Genomic DNA, 6,741 nt, shown 5'->3' on the forward strand with positions numbered 1-6,741 from the left:
GCCAGATAAAAGGACCCAAACCCCTCCCCCCAACTCTCTCTGGGTCTCTTTATCTCTTTCTTTCTTTCTTTCTCTTTTCTCTCTGTCATATCCCCCTTTCTCTCCCTCCCTCTCCCTTTCCCACAATAAACCTCCTTATACCACATATGTTGCATGACATGATATCCATTTATAATAGGGGGGACAACCAGGTGAGGCAAAGAGAGTCGTTTACACACAGAACTAAACAGACAAGCACAAGATGGCAATTTCAAAAGGGAACGGCCAATGGCACCCAAAGGGCAGTTCCATAAACCAGGACAATCAAGGCATTTGAGCAGTTATCATAAGAAACTATGAGGTCCAGAGCCAGGAGTTTTTACAAGGAAAACAGAGTGTTGCAACCCTTATTTTACCCTTATTCCCAAGAGCTGCAGCTGGCATACCAAGCTTAGTTCTGCTTGAAATATCCCACCCCTGCCTTTAAGTCTCCCAAGCATTGGCACTTTCCTCATCCAGCCTCACCGGCCACCCAGGTTGTCCCTGTCAGCTCCCAAAGACACTCAGACAAATGGCTAACTGTGGTGCCTATTCGCTAGCATTCCAAAGGGGACGCCAGGGATCCTGGGTGCTCCCTCCTTCAGCAACTTGGCTCTTCTCAGTTCTTCTCACCTCACCCCTACCCTAAACTTCTCCAGCTCCCCGTTTCGTTTCCCCAGCTCCTCTTTCCTATATAAATAACCCTGTCGTCTTTGCCACCCACTCTTTTGGTTCCCTTGACCCACTTTCCTCTCTCAGTTTCCTTTTTGCTCTCTCTCCTCTCATGGTCAAGTTCAGTCTGGACTCTGCCAGATGCCTCTTGCTGTACTCGCTCATATCTATAATAAACACCTTCTTCTCTTCAACCCTACCTGGGAGCAGTCACGTCTTAATTTCATTCAGTCACCTCTACCCGTTTCTGCTCTTCCTCCCTGCCCTCCTTTACCTGACCAACTTCTGATCTCTTAGGACTCAAGCAAGTGTGCCTTTCCCACCCCTCAAGCTGAGACAGGGCCACTCCTCTGATGAGTCCCGTCATAACCCTCTCATGGCTCTATGGGAGCTGTTAAGTTATCTCCTTCCTGCACAAGACTACAAACCCCACAAGAACCTGCTGATTAGCAACCTTAGTCCCTGTAGCATCAGCAACCATGGGGCCTGGATCTGTAGACACTTAGCCTACAGGACAGGGGTGGGGTGGATGGAAAGGCAGACATGTGCAAGCAGAGAGACTATGAGTGAGGAAACGGAAAGGAGGGCAGACTGCTGTGGTTGCAGGTATCTATGGAGGAAAAACTTAAGGCGACTATAAAATCCAGAATACAGATTCAGGTAGCCATTTGAGGTCCAGCCTGAAAGATAACTTGTGGTGAAATTTTCATACAGAGATCTCACTGCATCCGGGGCCCATGTGAAAGAAGAAAGAATGGAGGCCCAGGGGAGTTAACAAGGCAGACAGGTGTGCTGCCTCCATGGCAGCCACAGAGTGCTGCAAAGGAATGGAGCCTAAAACCAGGGTGGCTTGTCCAGGAAAAGGGGGACCACAGAGGAAACCCAGTTACTACTAGAGATGCTCTATGCACGGAATGGATATGCATGGAGAAAGAGGGGAAGTAGCCAGGCTTTTAATGCAATGCCACCCTCCAGGCTCCCACAGTATCTGTCCTTGTAATTGGCAAGGGATCCTGGGAATGTAATTTTTTAAAAAAGGTTTATTGATTGATTATGTATACAGTGTTCTATCTGCATGTACACCTGCACACCAGAAGAGGGCGCCAGATCTCATTACAGATGGTTGTGAGCCACCATGTGGTTGCTGGGAATTGAACTCAGGAGCTTTGGAAGAACAGCCAGTGCTCTCAACCTCTGAGCCATCTCTCCAGCCCCTGGGAATGTTATTTGATGAGAGCCCCCTACAAAACAGAACAAAACAGACCGGAAATAGAAAACCGATCTAGGCATGAATAGGAAGAAGAGAGGAGCCTGGGAACCAGGAGGTTGCAGTCACAGCCTGACCTACCTCCCAGGGCTGAAAAGATCCTGGTAAGGGCGACAGGGTGCTGTGGCCTGAGACCAGGCAGCTCAGCAAAGGTCACTGTTCCTAATGACTTGTAGAGTTGAATACGGAAGGGAGAGGTGTGTTGTGTTGGCTGATTTAACTGTCAACTTGACACAGGCCAGGATCAACTGGGAAGAGAGAACTTCAGGGGAGGAAATGCCTCTGTCCGATTGGCCAGTGGGCAAGCGTCTAAAGCCTTTTCTTGATTTATGATTGATGTGGGATGACCTGGTGCACAGCGGGAGGTGCTAATCTTGGGCAAATAGTCCTGGGTTGTAAAATAAAGCAAGCTGAGCAAGCCGGTAAGCAGTACTCCTCCAGAGTCTCTGTTTCAGCTCCTCCCCTGACTTCCCGAAGTGATCGAATCTTGACTGAAAATTTAGGATGAAACAAGCCATTTTCTCCTCAGGTTAGTTTTGGTTTCTGGTTTATCACAACAATTGAAAACAGACTGATACAGTTTGTGGTGGTTTGGTTTTCTTTCTTTCTTTTTGTTTTTGTTTTTGTTTTTTTTTTTTTTTTTTTTTTGGTTTCTAAAGACAAGGTTTCTCTGTGTAGCCTTGGCTATCCTGGACTTGCTTTGTAGACCAGGCTAACCTCGAACTCACAGAGATCCACCTGCCTCTGCCTCCCAAGTCCTGGGATTAAAGGCGTGTGTGCCGCTACGCCAGACTTGTGGTGGTTTGAATAAAAATGGCCCTCTTAGGTCCACAGGCATTGGCAGAAGTGTGATTCAATCTCCTCCTGCGGCCTGCAAGTCCAGATACAGCACTCACAGCTCGGTCTCCAGCATCCTGTCTGCCTAGTTGTTGGAAGGTCCGTTTCCTCCTGGGTTTTGGCCAGATGTGTCAGCCCGCTATCATGTGCGCCTCATGTTCACTGCATAGGAACTGGCATGCCCCAGCATCACCAGCATGGAAACCCAAGTGGGGAGCGGTGTAGAAGAAAGAGAAGGAGCTGTCCTTCGAGGGTAAGGGAAAGTTAACTAGCCGTTTCCTCAGCTACGGTCGAGGCCACCCCATTCCTGTCCTGGAGGATAATGTCCACTTCCGTGTGCAGAGCCCTGGCTTCTCAGTGATCTGCTCCAGCCTGAAGTCTGCACCTCCCAACCTGAAGAGATCCGAACAGCACTTTCTGTACTCTGCAGTCACAGGTATAGAGTTGCACACCAAGACCAGCCACCTGACCGCAGGTGTGACCACAGTTGATGATCGCTGTTCCTCACAGGCTGTTCTTCTGTCTGCGTGCAAAGTCCTGAGGCATTCGCTCGCTTTGACAGGGCGGAAACTGAAACTCTGAGAAATAAAAAATAGAAGCACATGCCTATTCTAGCACTCAGGATCTCGAGACAAGAGAACGGAGAATCTTAAGCCAGCCTGGGCTTCGTAGCAAGACCCTGGATATATATAAAAGACCCAGTTTGAAGGAATTTGGACAATGTCATGAAAATTATTTCAAACTTGGAAAAAAAGAAAAAGAGGTTGTTGTAGGCCTTTAGCTCAGAGTTACACTAAAACAGTGATACGGAAGCGGCACAGTTTTGCCCCAGACACTCTAAGGGACCCTGTTGCACTGTCTGGAAGAACATAGCAACTTAATCTGCAGTGGATACTACTGCCACCTAGTGGTTAATATCTAGGATTGCTGCTAAAACTCAATGTCTCGGCAACCCTAGGACAAGAAAGAGAGTCATTACTGAGAAATTCCGTTCAAGGTCAGCGAGACTGAGTTTGACATATTTATTACCTACTATCGCTTGTGTCTCCAGGGTATCAGCATGCAGAACGTTGGTTTCACGCCTTCGTCTTTTGTCTCGGAAGCTCGCCCCAAGCAGCACAAAGTGTGTAGAGTCTTCAGCAACAGGGTCTTACCGCAGATTCTGGGGACAAGCAAGAGCAATTACAATAGTCTGTATTGGGGGGGGGGGGGGACGCCGGACACGGGGTGGGACCTTTTGGACCTCCCTTACCAACAACTAGTGGGGAGGTATCCTACACCTGGCTAGTTTTTCTTTTTTGCTGGCAATCACACCCAGAGCTTTGTGTTCTATAGAGCTATTCCCCAACCTTACCCTCTTGATAAATATACACTGCATTTGGGCCTCAGCCTTATGGTCTTATGTAACCTTAGTAACTTCTTTTAAGGTCTTGGGTGCAAACATAGTTTTGGTCAGAGTGCCCTGGGGATTAGGATTTTCTGGAAGGAACTTGGAGGCACAGGTCAGCCCATGTTTCTTCTGGCCGTCGCAAGTTTCATAGTTAGCAATTATTTATTTAAATTAGTCCTGTTTCTTTCTTTCTTTTTTCTTTTTTTCCTTTTTGGTTTTTCAAGACAGGGTTTCTCTCTGTATATAGCCCTGGCTGTCCTGGCCTCGAGGCCTCGATTTGTAGACCAGGCTGACCTCGAACTCATAGAGATCGGCTTGCCTCTGCCTCCCAAGTGCTGGGATTAAAGGCATGCACCACCACGCCTGGCTTCCTGTTTCTTATTTATACTCAAAACATTCATGTTGGTTGACTAATCCCAACACCTTATGGTTTAGTTTTTGCTTTTTTTTCTTCTTCTTCTTTTTCTTCTTTTAAACACGGTTTCTCTGTGTAGCCCTGGCTGTCCTAGAACTTGATCTGTAGATGAGATTTGCCTTCCGCGTGCTGGGATTAAAGGTGTGCGCCACCACAGGGCCGGTATGAATCAATTCTATGTTAAGTTCATAGCAGTGTAAGTGTATCAAAAGGCATGCCAGGGTCCAGATACAGTCCTGGGTGCTATCAGTCTCCTGGGACACAAGGCGCTGTTTCAAGCTCCTCAGGAAACAAAGAAATGTCCTTGGCAGCTGTTAGAGGAGGGCACCCTTGAACTTATCTTATCAATAAGTAGATGCTTACAGTTCCCCAGCCTGAGAGTCACTGGCTTGTTGGAGGCTGAGACTAAAGGCTGGGTGTCGGAGGAACAAGTGAAGACGACGCCAACAGGAGGAAGAGTGTGGATGTGGAGGGTTAGCAGTTTACTATCCCCTCTCAGTGGAAATAGCTCTGGCTGGAACTTTCTCAAGCCTCTTCATCAAATGTGCCTTCCCTAGGACTGGCTTCTAGGGGTTGAATGTTTTTGTTAACTTCATAAATTCGTATTGGAACCCTTCAGGGGCACGTGCATGCGTGCACACACACCAGGACTGGGAGAGGCAGCCTTTGGGAGCCTCTAAGTCATGAGGGCTCCACCCTTACTACATGAAGGGCTACTAGGCGGCCTTTCTGCTGTGCAAGGAACAGCGCTCTTTTCTCCTCCTGCAGAGGATTCATTTGTTTTGTATAAACTAACCAGGCTCAGGCAGTACATTGACGCAGCACAAAATGGACCATGACACTGACCAGTAACATTGTCTGCATTCTTTTTTTTTTTTTTCAAAACAGGGTCTCTCTGTGTAGTCTTGGCTGTCCTAGACTCACTTTGTAGACCAGGCTGGCCTCGAACTCACAGTGATCCACCCGCCTCTGCCTCCCGAGTGCTGGGATTAAAGGCGTGTGCCACCATTGTCTGCATTCTTACGCAGAATATTTGCTTCCATGGATGGGTACATGATCCCAGCAGAGCCAATTAGAGCTGCAATGTTGAAACTAAGAAAAACTTCTTTTCTAAGGTGGTAGGTGTAGCAGCCCTATGGGCCGGAAATCAGGAGGCCTGGATGCTAGCTCTCCTTCTTCAGTCAGGGACTTGTCACTTACAATGTCTGGGCCTCCAATTCCATATCTGAAAATTAGCTGCGGGAGGGCGGGGTAGTATTAGCAGTCACTACAAATCGTGCTTTCCTTTGAGGTCACAGGGAGGCTTTCTGTAGAAAACCAGAAGCAATGCTCTCCCAAGGTCAGGTAGCACATGAAGGATGTTCTTAACGCCTGTGCTGTTCCCGTCACTCAACACTTCCTGAGACCCTCAAAGGTAAAAGATGCCTCTCTCTGTCTTGACTCCTTGAACGCCAGTGAGTTAGTTCTAGGCATCCTCACAGTGGCAACCCCAGACTCCTCAAACTAACGCACAAGCCCGAAGAGCTAGCTGCTGGCGGTGTGAGGAAGCTGACGGAGCTGCTGAAATGAAGCTACAAGGAGACCCAATCATCAGTCCTGACTATTCTTCATCCAAGAGGCAGCTGGTTACGTCATTATTCCTATTGTTGTTTCAGAATCCATACATATATGCAGTGTGTTTTTGATCAAACCCACGTGCCACTGCCAACTCCTACAGAACCACCCACCACTATGTAGACCACGCTGGTCTCAAACTCCATCTGCCTGCCTCTACCTCCCAAGTGCGGGATTAAAAATTTGCCACACCACGCCTCAGGTACGTTGTTGTTGTTGTTGTTGTTGTTGTTGTTGTTGTTGTTGTTGTTAACCCTGAGTCCGCACCCAGTAGATGCCGGGGTGTGGGACCACCTACTGGATCAAGGACAGCCTATCAAAAGCTGTCCCAGAAGAAAACTGACCCGCCCTCATCCATCAGCAGCCAATAGCTCCTCAGCTGGGCGTGGCCTCCTCCATCCAATCAGCCTGGTACTTGTAGTGCTTAAGAGACGCGGAATTTAAAATTGTCGGGCAGATGTAGCTGTTAGAACTAAGTTTTTTAAAGGAAGGTTATTTTGTTCAGCGTATCTCTAGAATCGCCCACGG

Source organism: Acomys minous (genome assembly GCF_964271855.1).
Source record: "Acomys minous genome assembly, chromosome: 2".
NCBI classification, from domain to species: domain Eukaryota; kingdom Metazoa; phylum Chordata; class Mammalia; order Rodentia; family Muridae; genus Acomys; species Acomys minous.